General features: G+C 42.7%; 1 protein-coding gene across 1 annotated transcript in view; it reads left to right on the top strand.

The window, feature by feature from the left end:
• lsamp (limbic system associated membrane protein) overlaps positions 1 to 17,831 on the top strand; it is a 655,457-nt gene that overhangs the window by 432,866 nt on the left and 204,760 nt on the right. The window lies entirely within an intron of this gene.

Here is a 17,831-nt window from a genome sequence, read left to right as displayed (position 1 = left end):
AAGGCCTAGTCTCTTGCACCCCTCGGGGACGGGGTTGGGGTTTGTGTTCGGGTGTCACCCTGTGGTAACAGGTCCCTGTTATGCAGCATATGTTCTTTTACTACCGTAATGACACCTCATAATACCATAATTAAGTCCATATTCGTGCGTCAAGCAACAGCTGACGATAAATCACCGCTGCGTCGTTCGTCAATGCCAAAACAAATCCCATTCCGAACAGCTTTTGTTAATGGCTGGATAATGGATTACGCTGCAGGATCTGCCAGCTTTAACTGGCTTGATAACTCAGGTTATTTCAAAGTTTGTTGATGGATCACAGCCGTTGCCTCTGAGGGTAAATGGAATGAAGGATGTATGTCGTTACTGTGAGACCACTTTTGTCAATTAGCATTTTCAACTGCATGGACCCGACTCGATTCTACTTGGCTCAGTTCTTTTGTTTTTCCAAATCTGGTCCTGGTCCCTGGAACTGGGTACTTATTTAGTCCCTGCTTGCACCTGGTGTGAAGCCAGCTAAGTAGGTAATAAATGTGATCTGCACAGCACTGACTGACTAGAAACCAATCATCATGTTCAGTCCAAAAAGAAAACAACAAAAACACACAACAAGTTAACAGTGCCTAACATTACCGCCACTGGCGTCGTGTTCCTCAGAGATCTCAGTTCCTGTTGGAGGTGTGGTTTTGCCACGTCACTGGTTACATTCGGTGGGGGAGCTGTGCTAGTTGAGTTGAATCGCGGAAGAGGTGATGCCATGCAGTCAATAAGCATCATGTGTGTCCAGGACCATATAATGTGGGGCAGTGTGTTGGGGGAGTGACACGAAGGCAGCAAATGCCAAACAGACTGAACAAACCAATTTGAAACGACTGAAAAACAATCATTCATCCATCATTCCAGCTCTTTTTCTTCTTCATCCACTATATCATTATAACTGAATGTTCTTCTGGTTTCTCTACATGCTCCCTATTTTCCCCATGGGAATCTGTTGGATTATATTTGAACCACTCAGTGCAGGGTAAAAGTTCCAGCAATTTGGAGCCACATTTGGTGATAAGTGGCCAAGAATGCACTTAGACCACTCTAGGTTCCCCTGGTTGAGTACCCTTTTACCTGCAGTTCACTCGTATGGACCGAGCGCTTGTTTGAGACCGGTTACTTATTTAATCTTGTGGGCAGAACTATAGAAATGTAATGGATTGTTGTACAAAGGCACACACTAAAGTTTCCAAACGCGATCAGTTAATTAGGTATACTTAAGGATATGACTGCAGGCATCGGTCACTTGCTTCTCACACAATGGATTTATCCGTGAATATGTTGCCTACTGCCTTTTAACCCAAAGCATCTTCTCATATTGCTGAGAATGTATAGTTCTGGCACTTTATTCCAACAAAAAGGGAGCAGTATTACTTCAGAGGAGGAATTTGACTGATTTTTTCTTCATGCTACTGTCATTATACTGACACCTTCTGGCCAGGATGTGTCAGAGATTCTGTACCTAAACATGCCTGCCTTATGTGGATGGGGACCCGCTCTATGGAGAACAGTGTGGATCATTCAGAGTTGTGACTGATAGTGAAATGTCCTGCGTCAGTACCAGACTGTTTCTCCAGAAACTGGTCATAGCCCAGAGGTCAGTGTTTTGTCCAAGTCTGTGGTCTGGAGTTTAGCTTTTGGAACCCGGCATGGACACAGTCTCAGTGCCCTGGCCTGGAGAGCGAGCTTCCGGATTAGGGGAGCTGAGGCTTATATGCTATTGATAGAATCCCAAAGTGCTGCATAAGTCAGATGGTCTGCTAAGCAGCGGACCCAAACTGAGTCCAGCTCCAGAAGGACTTAGACGTGTCAGTTGCGCCTGTTTGATTGAGCTGTTCTGGAAATGGAATTTTCATTTTTTACACCGCTGTGTTCTGGCCTCGGGGGTGGGGTATGGGGGGTGGAGGGGGGTATATTTTTATGGGCAACAGAAAGCATTCATTGCTTTCCACTTGTCAGAACTGTTCTAGTGTGAAACTGTCCGGTGTGGACAGGTTGCTTTTCTCGCTCAGAGAAGACGCCGGCTGCATGTTAAGCAACAGGACAGGGGTCTATTGTAAGCAAACCCAGGGTCGCATGCTGTCCTTAACCACTAGCCGCTAACAGCTATGTTGTGAGGTGTGGGGACAGATGAGGACCTGAATATCAACAACTCAGAAACTCCACTTCTTTCTTTAAGGGAGCATCTCAGAAGCTGCTCTTTGAGCCGTGATGTTGTTTTATGATGGATGGACACATAGTATTGATCCAAAATAGATTTTAAAAACATCTCAGCTAAAGAAATGTCATCAGCAGGCGGGGCATATGTAGTGCTTTTCTAAAGTACAGAGTGGGACTGAGCAGGTTTGGGGGTGAGGGTCAGTGTTGGGGTTAGGGTTAGATTCAGAGCAGCGGTTCTGAAAGTAAGGGGTGCAGAGCAAGTGCAGGTCAAGTACATAGCTGAAGTATGTTAGAGCACTGCTGGATCTGTGTTGGAGTTGTGGGGGCTTAGAAAATGGGGGCACTGCAGAAAAAGTTTGTTGACTAGTGGTTTAAGGTAAGAGTTGGACTTGTAGCACTAACACAGCGGTCCACGATAATGAATGGAAGTCCATGTAAAACGTGTGTGTGTGTGTGTATTGTCATACTTGGACCTTCTTTCTCTGAAAGGAGATGAATCATGAATCAGAGCTTTTATAACACAGCCCCCCCCCCCCCCCCCCCCTTCCTTTTACACTCACAGTGCCCCCCCAACCCCACCCGACTTCTCTGGGTGAGCTCTGTATAAGTCTGATATCCATGGGAGAGAGAGAGAGAGAGAGAGAGAATGAATCCATGCGTTCAGCTGAATTAATGAGACCGCCACAACAAAACACAGAAAAGCCCCCCAGACCTTTTAAGCGATTGCCTATCCACTGATCCAGGCAAAGATGGGCTGGCGGCGACAAAAACAAACAAAAAATAAATAAATAAAACAAGGCGCTGAGCGTTAGTGCCGATGGTTAAACAATATGAATCGATGCTGTCCGTGGAGGCGCTAAATGATGATAAAGTGTTGACGGAGGCATGAGGAGCCCTCACACACACACACACACACAAACACACACCCCACATACACACAAACAAAATCCCCATCTCTCCAGTGGCCCGGGGCTGGAAATGGGGTTGATATCTGATGCAAGTCCCCGCTAAGCCGCTCCTTTACAAAGCCCAGCATTTATCACCCGCCCAATCGCCGCATTATTCATAAAGTCACGCTGGGTCCCTCCCCATTGGCTGATGGGGAAACCGCTCCCAAAGTCGCCTCTTATCCATTGGAATCTGAGAAATGTAATAACAGCAGTCCTCTGCTGGAAAGAAATAACTGAGAAAACACAAAATACAAGAGTGTGCTCATCATTAAAGGTGGGATGTGAATGGGTTTGAATTTTTGAGCATGGTGAAGTGGGAAAGAGGCTCTAGAGATGTTACAATAGATGAACATAGTTGTGAGAATTTGATGGCATGGAAGCCTTTGAAACATGAGTTAATATGCATTTAAAGTTTAACTCTCTCATTCTCTCTCCCTTTTCATTGTGACTTTGTTACATTGTGAAATTTGCTTCTCAACCTCTTTGTTTCTACAACTTATAGTTGATTAGATTCTAGTAGTCCTATGATCACAGGTGCGAGTGGATCAGACACAGCAGTGCTGCTGGAGTTTTTAAACCGTGTCCACTCTCTGTCCACTCTGTGAGACACTCCTCCCTCGTTGGTCCACCTTGTAGATGTAAAGTCAGAGACAGTAGCTCATCTGGCGCTGCACAGTGTGTGTCGGTCGTCCTCTAGTCCTTCATCAGTGACACAGGACGCTGTCGGCTGGATGTTTTTGGTCGGTGGACTGTTCTCAATCCAGCAGTGACACTGAGGAGTTTAAAAACTCCAGCAGCACTGCTGTGTCTGATCCACTCGCACCAGCACAACACACACTAACACACCACCACCACGTCAGTGTCACTGCAGCGCTGAGAATGATCCACCACCACATCACACCTGCTCTGAGCCCTGAAGAACAGGGGCATGTGGGGGTAATAAAGTTTGCAGAGCAACAGGTGGACTACAGTCTGTAGTTGTAGATCTACACAGTGACCTGTGTGGTCAGTAGAGCTGAGAGTTCACATAAAGATGTCTACAAAGTTTAGCCGTTCTGGAGCTCTGATGTATGTTGTGGTGTGTGTGTTATTCCCAGCGTCCCCAGATGTCCCTTTTAACACCATATTGTTTTAATTAGGAGGCCATGATTCGATATCTGTTTGGATAACATCTGCGAAGCCAAATCTGCATTCCTCGGTTAAAGAAAACCCTAAATCCACAGTCTGTGCAGCAGGATTATACACACACACACACACACACACACACACACACACACACACTAGGAGCTGGGTTTCCTGTAATAAAGTCTCTCTGCACACAGCCATGTTTATGTATGTCCTCATTCTGAACTATAGTGCTGGCTCCCATTCCAGATTGTTGACAATCCTCTCCACTGCCGGAGCCTAGTGAAATATTCATCATGGGGTGTATTCTGTCACTCACAATGCCTCCCCCCACCCCTCTCCACTCTACCATTACTCTCTCTAGCTCTCTCAGCTCTCTCAGTCTCTCACTTGCTCGCTCGCCCACTCTCTCCATGACGAGACTCCGACGAGATCCTTGCAAACGTTCCCCAGTTCTGCTGCTGTCCATAGTGCTGAAGCAGAGTGAAAACTAGCTGCATATTAGCCAACGTTGGCATCTTTCACCCCTTCATCTCTCCTCTTGTTATTTATCCATCTTTCTCGGCCGGAAAATTGGGCCGGGTTTTGGTGGGATGATGGAAGAGGGTTATGACAACACTGTGCATTAAATATTGAAAACAGACAAGCAGGAGTCTGACAGTAAAAGCCAAGCGAACGCTAACAAAACATCTGCCCTGCTGATCAGCGAATTCACACTCCCACAATGCGGGAACATCCCATTCCACAAGATTCCGGAGAATGATTAAGGCTTTATAAATCCTGTAAATGATGTGCTTCTGGCTTTGTGGGGAGGTTGGAACGTTTCCCCCACCCTAACGTTGGAATAATTTAACAACCAAATATGCAAATGTGTGTAATCTGATAGAACTCGCCTAAACCGACAGTAAACACATTTTAAAGCCCGGGAAAAGCCTCTCAGGGTCAGCTGTTGAACATCTTGAAAATTTATGAGGTTGGGGAAGCTCCAGACGCACCAGGCTGCGCGGTTTATGAAGTTGATGACATGTTTGTAGCTACAAACACAAATGGGAAAAAGGTGAAGCAGCTCAAATGCACAAGGCTTGAAGTCAATGGATAGATTTATTCATGGAAACTCAAAGGGCACAGGTACATACAGTAATGCTGTATAAGTACAGGAACTGTGTAATTGCGCTGAAATTACAGGGTACACACATAGGAGCATATGAATAAAAAATGACAGCCCTATATATAAATAGGCCACCATTTAATAGTAATGTACATAATTGGTCAGTAGACCACTTCTTCTATGGGTTTTAGAGAAGTTAACTCTGGAACTGTGTTCTCTGAGCTAAAGGATGGTTGAGTTATTAAGTGTTACTCTGTGCTAGGTGTGAGACTAAAAAAACAAAAAAAATGAAAATGTAACTAGTTCCAAAGCAAACCTCCTCATTTCTGAAACAGTGGTATTAGCATTGACGGCCAATTAGAACTGTCCGGTTTGCTTTTCCCAGACGATATTTTGGTGATTGCCAGCAGCAGCAGAATAAATTTGGAAGTGGACAGGACATGTTCACTGCTCACGTCCAATCCTATGCCTCAGAATTGATTGGACAGCATTCCACCTTGCAGCCGGACAATGATCCCAAATACACCTTAAAAAGGGCATATGCTCTTTGCTAAAAAGTGCAAGGACCTTGACCAGTCAGTTGATTTTAGATCGGGTGACAGTGTATAAATACTGTCGATTGTCCCCAGAAATTCAGGGATTGTGGAGAAAGGACTGGAGGTACATACGTTCCAATTAAATCTGACATCCTTGACTTTAGCCTCATGGACACGCTTCTGAATCGTCTGCGAGCCGCTGGAGCACGGCGCTAAACAAATCAACTTGTGTCAATTTCCGATTGCTTATTATGGCCTCGGGTGTATGAGCAGTAGGCAATCGTCCGGCATCTTGGGAATTCTCTTCCCTCATTTGTCACCAAGTGGAACATCGTCAAAACCGTGTCAGAAAGTCCTCACTTCCGCAGGTAAACAGTTATAATTGGTTATGGTGCCTGACTGTCAACAATCTGGAGGAAAAAAAGCCCATCACAGGTTTTTGAGAGCTCTACGTCTGGAACACACTGCATTTAATTCCAATCAGCATGCATTGTGAGCTAGGAAGGGTTAGCGATGCCGCACTGCGATGGAAGCCCTTGCAATTACCACGCTCTACTCAAGTGCTCTCCACTGTGCCATAACAAATATGTTTTGCCTGCACAGGGAACTGGAGACGCTTAGCAAAGCGAATTAGACACTCAGCACCTACCACTTATTATCCTTTCAGCACTGGGGTGTGGGGGTAGTATCAAACTAACCTTCAAGCATTTTTAATTGGCCTTTCTATTTAAAGCCAATGGCTCGGAAATTGTGATTGATTGAGGCATTGTTTTAGACGTCCAGCTCGATTTGATTTAGCTTCCCACGGTCTTGTCCAACCCCTGACAAACTTCAATGTGTAAAACAGGGTGCACTTTGCAGAGGAGCAGTTGACCACAGAACTGGATGGACTTGAAGAGAATTAAGAAGCATAGGTATTGGACAAAATTGAGATCTTAGGGGCTGAATATGAAACACTATGGAAATTTAAAGCCAATATTTAATTGAAAATAGAAAACAGACAATATTCCAAATGTTCAAACATTCAAAAGATTTTGGTTTTCTTCTTTTTTTTTTTTTTTTTTTAGAAAAGATATATTTGCCCATTTTGAATTTGATGCCAGCAAGATTGGAAAAAAAATATGTCAAGGAACAAAAGACTGATAAAGTTGTGCAATGCTCCAAAAGACAGGTTCATTGGCAAAAGATCAGTTAAACTGTTGCATTTAAAAAGAGTGACTTAGAGAGGCCAAGTCTTTCAGAATTAAAGGGGTTCATCATCCTGTGAAAGACTGTCTTGTTATGGTCTTGTTATAAACACACAGTTCAAAAGCATCCATGTGTTTGTGTGGGGGTGGGTGGGTGTATGTTAGTGCCCAGGACATGGGGGACTGTCACATCTGTGAGGGCACTGTTAATGCTGAATGATAAATACAGCTTTCTAGATAACGTCTTTTTTCAGGGACGGCCTTGTTAATTTCACCAAGAAAAGGCCAATTAACATTCTACATGGATTACAACACTATGACTCCTTCGTAAAGGAGCCAAAAGTAACATAGACATAACACCCACTGGAAAACTGTACATTTTCAAAACTATGGCAACTGATCTCCTTAGTTCCCAAATGCTCACAGGGTGCTGTTAAAAGAAGAGGTGATGAATACAGCAGAAAACAGGCCCCTGTCCCAAGCTGTTTTGCAATATTTTGTTGGCATCAAATTGAAAATGGGCAAATTCAAAATTTATTTATTATTTATTTATATTTATTATTCAAAATTCAGTAAACATTCTCAGTTTAAACATTTAAAATGTTGTACTATTGTATATAATTATAGGGTTAAATTATTTACTCATTATTATATTGTGTTTTTATTTACATTTTGCACAATGTCTCACCTTTCTTTGTAAAAGTGGTTGTAGAAGCAGTGTCTCCTGATGTCTCATCTGTCAGGAATCCGTCATGTACAGGTTCATTGTTGCTGGCTGAATGGAAAAACAGTGTGAACATATTTTAAAAGTCAATAACAATTTCTTCTCCAGAAAAGACGGTGAATATCTATATGTTTTTATAATAGATGTGTTTTAAATTTAAAAAACATAATATGAATCTGGAGTTGAATTGGAATTCATTGACATTTTGAACCAGTTCAACTAAAACATATTTAATTAAAATAGAATATGACACAGTATTATCCTCAAACCTTAGGGAATACTATGTGACACTGAGGGCTCCACCACAGCAACATCCGTCTGACAGCGGAGAGATCTGCATTAGCTGCACATTACTCGTCATAACCAGATATCTTATGTCATCCCTAGTTATGAGTAAATTATACCTTGGCTTATACTTATACATACACTGTGATGGCAAATGGCATAAGGATTAATGTCATGAAAGCAAACTAAGGTTAAGGCAGATGGCACTGCACTCACACGAGCTCTTCTTGGCAATGGATATACACCATACTTAACCAGCAGAACAAACTGGCAGCACCTCTTACAGGATGTTTTGCTCTGAAGTGTAGACTCTGTACAGGTAGCTATTGGCAAATTTGAAAAGTTTTGTACTCAGTGAAATGCTAAACACTGGAATTGGTAAATAGGGCCATCCCTAGTTCTGCTTACCTCAGCATGTAGATTGTTGTTCTCCATTTTAAGATGCAGCAGGAGAGGTGTAGGAGTCTCTGGAGAAGAAAACAAACAACAAACACCACCCTGTTGCAAGCCCCAGTGCAGCAGCAGATGATGACATGAAGGTCAGTGCACACAGCAGCTCGATCTGCTCAAGGCTGAGAGGTTAGACAAGGCCCTCACCCAGAGTCTGACCAGAAGTATCAGTCGGCTTCACTGTCTCACACACTGCACAGGAAAATAAGACTCCTGTGAGGTTTAGAGTGGAGTCCAACTGCAGCAGCACGAAATGTCCCTCAGTCCCATATATCACATTCCCAAATGGAAACTCTACATCTAATACATTACCCACAGTCTACATCTAATACAATCCCAATGTAAAGGTTAATTTAGTTCAAAGATAATAGGTTCCCTAACCATTGATTAACCCAATCCAAACAGAATAAAATCCCCAACCAATGATAAACATAATCCCTACAGTATAAGATCCCAATTTAAAGATAAACTTAATCCCAACAGAATAGGATCCCCAACAATAAACCTAATCCCTACAGAATAAGATCCCCAACAATAAACCTAATCCCTACAGAATAAGATCCACAACAATAAACTTAATCCCTACAGAATATGATCCTCAAATAAAGAAAAACATAATCCCTACAGAATAAGATCCCCAAATAATGATCAACCTACTCCCTACAGAATAAGATCCCTAACTAAAGACAAACCTACTCCCTACAGAATATGATCCTCAACTAAAGATAAACCTAATCCCTACAGAATAAGATCCTCAACAATAAATCTAATCCCTACAGAATAGGATCCCCAACTAATGATAAACCTAATCCCTACAGAATAAGATCCCCAACAACAAACCTAATCCCTACAGAATAAGATCCCCAACTAAAGATAAACCTAATCCCTACAGAATAAGATCCCCAACTAAAGATAAACCTAATCCCTACAGAATAAGATCCCCAACTAAAGATAAACCTAATCCCTACAGTATAAGATCCCCAACTAAAGATAAACCTAATCCCTACAGAATAAGATCCCCAACTAAAGATAAACCTAATCCCTACAGTATAAGATCCCCAACTAAAGATAAACCTAAACTCTTTGGAATAGAATTCCATAGAATTCCAGACACTGAGGTCATTTCCTAAAGGCCCACAACCCCAAAGGCAGATTTACACACCTGTCCATGTCAGAAACAACAGTTACACATGTGCAATATAATCATCATTATTACTGCATTATTAACAAAGTTAATATTACATACATGAGTTTTAATTTCCCCGAGATGAGTGTACACTTCTCACACTTGGCAGAACATACCAAGCAGGGATATATACGCCTCTCTGTGTAGTTCCACCCAAGCAGGAGATCAGAGCAGCCACTGTCATTAGTCAGTCCGAGCCGTGATGGCCAAGTGGAGTCCGGCGGAACAGAGCGGGAGGATAAAGGCAAAATGTTCGCCGACTCTCGAAAGCCTTCCTTATCAGCAGCCCCTTCAAAGCCTTGATTTCAAAGCCCTGGTCCAGGTGGACGCTTCAGCTGTGATTACAGAGGAAAGTGTTCATGCAAGAGATGGAGAGCAAATCAAGATCCGTGCCCAGTGAAAAGGAAGCTCTTGCTTCAAATGGGCCTTTGATAGCCCTGTGATACTTACCTGGAAGTGCGAACGGTACGGACACCGAGCCAAGCCCCGAAGGACCAGAGTGCCGGAGTGCCACTTTGCCCTTGGGTCCTTTGGGTTTTAGTCTAGTGCTGTTCACACTGGCTGACAAATGTAGAATAGCAAAGGATCTATTTGCAGGAGAATATTTCTATTAAATACATTTCAAGTTTGAGGTGCTTTTCAGCACATTCCTCCATTTTACGTTCTATTACTTGGGAACAATTCTTTATAACCGTGCTAGAAACAGAAGACAAGAGTCTTTCTGTGTTCTTTGGAGTATTTAAGACCTTCTGTTTGCGAGTTCATACAGGAAAGCATGCATGAAGTTCAAGGGACTCTCTACCTTCATATCTTGGGAATTATGAATCATAACAATATTATATATGGAACAGGCACCTGGCGGTTGAGTCTGAGGTCCTTTATTTTTTCAGAAAACAAATAAATAAATATATGGTTCTGGAGAAAGAACCAAAATCTGTTAAGTCTAGAGATGGTATTTTGGCTTGAAATGAACCTGGCAGGCACATGGAAATGCTGCTATATTTTGCAGCTATTCTCTGAAAGAGCTGGATATTTTCCTTTGGGTCATTTGTGCCATAGTATACCGTCCTCCAAACGAAAAAATGGAGCTAGTGCAGATTGACCTAAGAAGGGGGTCAAGCAGGAGAAAGTAATAAGCAGCAGGTAGCAGTTTTCATCTCACCCCCACAGGCTACTGTTTGCTAACCAGCCACTCAGTGAGACCTCACGCAGAGATCTGCTGGGCCTGCTGGACCTGCTGGACCGACTGGTAATGAGGTATAGCTGCTGACTCGATGCCAGCTTGGGGTCCGAAGAGCGCAGTCTCGTTTCCGCGGCTGACTTTAGAGTGTGGTTTGAGTTACACACAGTTTGGGGGCAGAGGTACTTTTAAAAACAAAAGAACTGTTTGAAAGGTGGCAGAACCCAGTGAAATTATTACAAACTATAGCCATAGGGCTGTGATTATTAATAGAACACTTATAATGTTTATAATGGGCAAGTGATTTTTTTGTTTCACATTTCCACTAATAGAAGACATTTCACCTGTCTCAGAGACTGCAGGTGCACTTCTTGTCCAAAGGTTTGTATACAGTGTTTATAATGAGGAGTTGTTGAGCAGTGGAACTGTCAGAAATAATGGAGCATCATCCAATAACTTTGAGATGATTTTGGGATTGAGAGATAATCATCCAACATCAGTCTTTGACTTCGCTGATGTTGTCATCGCTGAAGAAGGACTACAGTCCAACCCCTGTTTTTTTTTTTTTTTCGTTTATTTATTTATATTTATATTTATTTATTTACTGTACTGATACTTTAATGAAATTACAGAATGACAGCAGATTGTTGTAATCCAAATTAGTGTTTACCATTATTATGTCTTTTTGCCATAAAACATTTTCCTGTAAATAAATAGTAAATAACTGACAGCAGTTGTGCAGGGTTATTTTTTGTTTGTTTGTTTGTGTTTTACAAGTTATACCAGTAACTCTTTTAAACTGAATGGACTTTGTCACGCCCTTGTTCTGTCTGTTTTCCCCGCAATGTGCTCTCTCAGCACATGGCTCTGTTTGTTATTGTTTGTGTCTCCGCCCTCGTCAGTCTCGTTGGTGATCCGTCAACCTCGTTATCTGTTCCAGATGTCCAGGTGTCTTGTCTGTGTCAGGTATTTAAGTTCCCTTGTGTCGCTCCCGTTTGTCGGTCATTTGTATTGTTTTGTTCCTATTCCCAGTCTTGTTGTTTCCTTTCTAAAGTCATGTTGTGTTGCTCTATGTCGCTAGTCCGTTCTGTTTGTCTCCGTCGTGTCATGTTCTAGTTTCTACTCCAAGGCCATGTGGTTTCCTCTGTTTTTTTCCTAGGTCATGTTGTTTTCAAGTCTGTTTGTCTCCGCGTCTCCACCTTTGTTCGTACTCTCCAGTCTGTCTGTCTTGTCGGTCGCTCGTTCCCTTGCCTTGTTCCTATCGCTTCCCTTGTCTCAGGTCTGTTTGTATCTTAATTCAGTCTAGCTCTCTTTGTATTTGTTTAGTTCTCTGTTTAGCGCTCCTTGTTCAGTTCTCTGTTTTGCTCTCCTTCTCCCTGTTTAACTCTTCCCGTACGATCTCTCTGTTCAAGTCTCTGTCTAGGTCTCCTTCTGTCGTGGTATTCTGTCTAATCATTCGAGTCTGTCTATCTCTATTTAGTTATCTATTGTTTCAATAAATACTGTGTTTTAGCAAGTGCGTCCGCCTCCGTCAGTCCGCCCCGTGATTCCTGACAGACTTTACCTGAATATTCAAGTGTTCTTATTTATATATATATATATATATATATATATATATATATATATATATATATATATATATATATATATATATAATACACTTCTCCGCCTGTATTCGGGATCTCCAGCAAAATTGCCACAGCCCTCAGCTTTGCTCCTGGAATGATTGTGTTTTAAAGATATATAAACAGCTATGGCCTCAAACTTAGAGAAGATACTTAGAACAGGAAAGTATCTGGTTTGATTCCCTGGAATAGCAGAAAAAAATGGGAGATGGGGGAGTGAAGAAACAGCACTTTGTCCTCCCTCAATATCCATGAATGTAGCATCCTTGAGCAAGGCATCTAAGGCATTCACAGTTAGGAGCTGAGATGGCAACCTGCTGCCCCAAGTGTGTATTCCCTGCCCCTAGTGCACTAGAAAGTGTGTGTTTGTTTGCAGCCGTGGACAGATTAAATGTAGGGTCTAACTTCCATAGTGTTGCTGTGTAGTGACATTTTATGGACATTTCATTTCAAAGTCTTTCCAAAAATAAATTATAATTGCAAAAAGAAAAAATCTTAACTTTGGAAATAACTTCTGTAAACAACTAACTGATTATTGACCAACAGTTTCACACGTCTTTGATGTCCGCGTTCATTTCCAGCCTTGACATACTTTGCTATTTCATCGTCGTTCCCTTTGGAATCCAGAATAATCGCAGACGTCTCATCTGAACTCTTTAGAAAAGTTGAGTTGCAGCAAAGGCAGAGGAGCCTTGAATCCTTCAAGAAAGTCCGGCCAGTCTCGCCAAGCTATTACTGGCGCCAGGTCATGTTTTCTTTGGTGGAGAAAAAAGAAGCAAAACTAGTTTCCAATCTCTGAGGTTTGCATATGTGGGGTGCCCTCATCTTCTTTTCCGCAAAAGGCACAAAACAGAGAGCTGTCAGCTCAGGGCCTTTGGAGAAAAGGCAACCAATCCCATCTGTTTTCCCATCTTCCTGTCGGTAAATATCACTTACTTTTGACACCTTGCTGTTTTGTCTGGAGACGGCGTGAAGGTAAAAACACTGCTCCGGAAGACTTGTTTCTTTAAATCCGTTGTTTTAACCTTCCTCCAGCCCACACTCGCTGTGATTCTGCTGTAGTTTGACAGAGGCACAGGGCCAAGCCGTTCTCCAACAGAAGTTCGGTTCAATCACCGAATATCTCTCGCCCACATCTTCATTAGAAACCTCGCTTGAACTCCTCCTGCTCTCCAGGTCTCTGGGTCTCTTGGGCAGACCGCTGCTTTGTTCTCCATCCACCAGAAGTGGCATATGGTGGGATTAGTTTATAATGCTGCAATAGAGATGTGTGTGTTTATATACTCACTTTAGAATGTGTTTGAAAGCCACGGAGCAAGAGGTGAAAGTATATTAAATCTATCAACATCTCTAATAGTTCTCATTTCATTTATGAGCTATACTCGAGTGTCTGTGAAAAACCTCCACAATATAATCTAAGACTTTCTATGAAGCAAGTCTAGATCTATTTTCTTACATATATATATATAATCACCATCATCATCGTCATCATCTTTGTTCCTTAATCCATTTATTATATATATATATATATTAACCCTTAACATTCTCTTTTAAATACCTTTTTTTTAAAACCATCAAAATTTGTAAATACTCAGCTATATTGAAAATGAGGTTTACTCTTAATGTATTTCTGAGTGAAAATAAAGGCGTATGGACTGATTGGGTTTTAATGTGCAGAGACTTTAGAATGGCCCCACCCCCTCATCTGTGTCTGTCCAATCACAGGGCTGGACCCACTTTTATGTGAGACGATGTTAAATGTAGCAAAGACAGACACAACGAGCGCAGAGAAATAAGAGCACTAAGTAAAAACAGCTAAAAAAACAGAGCTTCTGCTCCTCGCTCCTCACTGCTGTGCGCTCGGGGTCGGGGTGAACAGCGAGCGGCTCATTATCATTTAAAGGAACAGGTGCTGAAAGCGGGCGTTCTGAACAGGGCTGTTTACACAGGGGGAGAACACGGCTGTGGCGCTTGTGGGGTTTGGACCAAAGCAGGTCACAGACGTTCAATTAAGAAACTGCTGTGTTCCACTGTGGAGAAGAGAGGAGTCTAATTGGTTGGACACTCAGTTATCGTTTGTGTTCAACATTCAGTTCTTTTGAAAATGATCCCAAAAGCTTTTAGTCTGAATAAACTGAGTATTATTTCCAGCCTGGGCTCATGGACCTCGGTGGACCTCGCTGCCAAAAAGACAAGTGAGTCTGCCGCGCCAGATTAAAAACTATTAAAGTTCAGAGGAGGAATAAAGTAGGGAGAGAAACTACAGCCCAAACTCAAATTTGAATCTGACCCAAGTCCAGCGTGTACTCTCCAAACCCGCCCTGTCCAGTGCGGGTCCAAACTGTCTGAATAGAAATGAAGCGAATTTGTAAGCAGAGCTGCAGCTGCAGAACATTCTTCTGGGGAAAGCTTGGAACATCGCTTTGAGGATTTGATGAAGCCATGAAGGCATTAGTGAGGTCAGGTGCTGACTGGGTTTATACTCCTCTAGCAGGTGCTTGGCACTGGACCTGGTGACCTTTGGCTCATGTGTGGCTGCTCCTGACTGCTCCCAGTCTACAGACAGTGCCTTTGTAGCAGTGGGTACAGCTTATAGTAGTTGAATCCATCCATTTTAAGGTGTGTCTAGGTTTGTACATGTAACAGAGATCAAGACATGTTTTCGGCTCAATCTCTCTCTGAACACATCACACAGTGCGCTTCTTCTTTTGGCCACACCCATTTTTTGCTACTGTTCAACAACAAACTCTCTAAATCAAGCGTTCTCAGGACAGTTACAGTTCATAAACGATATCCAGCAGCAGGAGGTAAATCCATTAGAGCTGGGACGAAGGTAATGGCCTCCTTTAATTGCTATTTACGTTATCAGTTTCAGAGATGGTGCTCAGACCTGGCCCCTTGCATCAGTGTTAATTAATTGAGGTATAAGTGTCATTTCTTGATAAGAAAGTAATGAATATCAGTGCCGTTGTGCTGTAACAGTGTGGAGGTGGAACTGAACGGCCCTTAAGGCAATAAAGGTGGACGTAATGCATTAAAGCCAAATTAAACTGAAAGGGGCTGGACGTGTCTGATCCAGAAGGGGAGCTGTGCTGGATGATGGGAGCTATGGTTATGGTTAGTTGTGTTGAGAAGACACACAATAGTCTAGATATTTATGGACATTTGACATCCACTGATGCAGTATCATAGAAGCATATCAGAAGCTAAATTAAAATGCAACATGCAATATACTATCTTAGTTACAAGACTGAATTTTAATTTCCCATTCATAAGATTGAGATTGGGCGGCACGGTGGCTCAGCAGGTAGTGTCGCAGTCACACAGCTCCAGGGACCTGGAGGTTGTGGGTTCGATTCCCACTCCAGGTGATTGTCTGTAAGGAGTGTGGTGTGTTCTCCCCGTGTCCGCGTGGGTTTCCTCCGGGTGCTCCGGTTTCCTCCCACAGTCCAAAAACACACGTTGGTAGGTAGATTGGTGACTCAAAAGTGTTCGTAAGTGTGAATGTGTGAGTGTGTGTTGCACTGTGAAGGACTGGCGCCCCCTCCAGGGTGTATTCCTGCCTTGCGCCCAATGTTTCCAGGTAGGCTCTGGACCCACGGCAACCCTGAACTGGATAAGCGGTTACAGATAATGAATGAATGAATGAAGATCTCAAACTGAAAAAAAGGCCAAAAAAATGCCTCTAATTTTCCATTCCACCTTAAATACTGCAATTGTTGCATTTTAACAGCTGGAATTCTGTGAAGCTGACATCGTTCTTTGTTAAAAGTGCTATACAAATAAATTTGATTTGATTTGATTCATAAACCCAAATGTTATAACGGTTACCACAGTGTTTTAAGGTGAAATGGAACAATGAAAAATGACTTTAATTTTCTGTTCCATCTTCAACAGTGCGCTTGTAACATTTGGGTGTATCAAGAATGCAAGTACTGCACTGTTTAAGGTGGAACGGAAAATTAGAGAACGAAGCAGAGCCTTGTTGATAAACTCTTCAGCCACTGTGTATTTGTTCACTGAGCGTGCTGTTGACCTCGCTCTGATTGGCTGACTGTGGTGGAAGGCTGTGCAAATGAAAATGCAATCAGCTCGGGTTGTATTTTCACAAATATTTTGCCACAGAACGAACGCAGTGGGGCTGATATGTGAATGCTATTTAAAGCCTGTGTTAACATTAAAAGGCTACAAAAACTATAGGAATGAGGATATTAAACAGTTCAGTTCGGAGTCTTTGTTATAGTTTTCCTCTCGTGTGTTTGTACTGGGGGAGTGGTCTTCAGCTCATCCCCTGGACCCCTACAAACTGAATATGCTTTTACATTTCCTGCAGAAATATTCAAAACTTTCCTTGAAAAAGTCGTCATTTAGATGGCAGCATGAGTTGCTCCAACTCCTTTATATATCATTCAGCATTAACGGTTCCTTCTCAGATGTGAAAGACACCCACATCACATGCCGTACAGCACCTGCACTCCACCATGGAGGCTGAATTCTGAACTGTGCTGATACCAAGGCTGACAGTTCCTTCCCTCTACAGAAGTGCCATCACTGATCATCAATATTTGCAACTTTCATTTGTTGAATGTGTTCTCCTTCCTGTTAATAATTTTATTGTGAAAAGAAGTGGTTAATATTAGTAGTAGCATGTTTTTCATGTATGTAAATTCCGCAGAATATCAGTGCAGTGTTGTCGAAGTTATTGTGAAGTGTTTTCACAGTTACAGCTTCCCGTTTAGCGTGACTCAAATGTAGTAGCGCCTCTGTCTTTGTACAGATCAACTCTGCTCCAATGCTGAGGAGGAAGAGGAGACTCTACAGGCTGCAGTGACTGTAGGGGTCTGTTATTGATGCCTGGTTGTATGCTGTGGTCTTGTTTCCACTTCCTTTTTTGTCATGAGGATGTTCCCCACTAGCAGGATGTGTAAAAGCACTATTTCCTCAAAGTGAAGGTCACTATGGCCACTGCCCATGCTAGTCCTTCATCAGTGACACAGGACGCTGTCGGCTGGTCGGTGGACTGTTCTCAGTGCAGCAGTGACACTGAGGGGTTTAAAAACTCCAGCAGCACTGCTGTGTCTGATCCACTCGCACCAGCACAACACACACTAACACACCACCACCACGTCAGTGTCACTGCAGCGCTGAGAATGATCCACCACCACATCACACCTGCTCTGTGGGGGTCCTGAGCGCTGAGGAACAGGGGGGAAGGGGGTAATAAAGTATGCAGAGCCACAGATGGACTATAGTGTGTAACTGTAGAACTATAAAGT

The sequence above is a fragment of the Hoplias malabaricus genome, chromosome 1 (genome assembly GCF_029633855.1).
Source record: "Hoplias malabaricus isolate fHopMal1 chromosome 1, fHopMal1.hap1, whole genome shotgun sequence".
Classification (NCBI taxonomy): Eukaryota; Metazoa; Chordata; class Actinopteri; order Characiformes; family Erythrinidae; genus Hoplias; species Hoplias malabaricus.
Note: the sequence above shows the minus strand (reverse complement) of the source record. Positions and strands in the feature narration are given on the sequence as shown.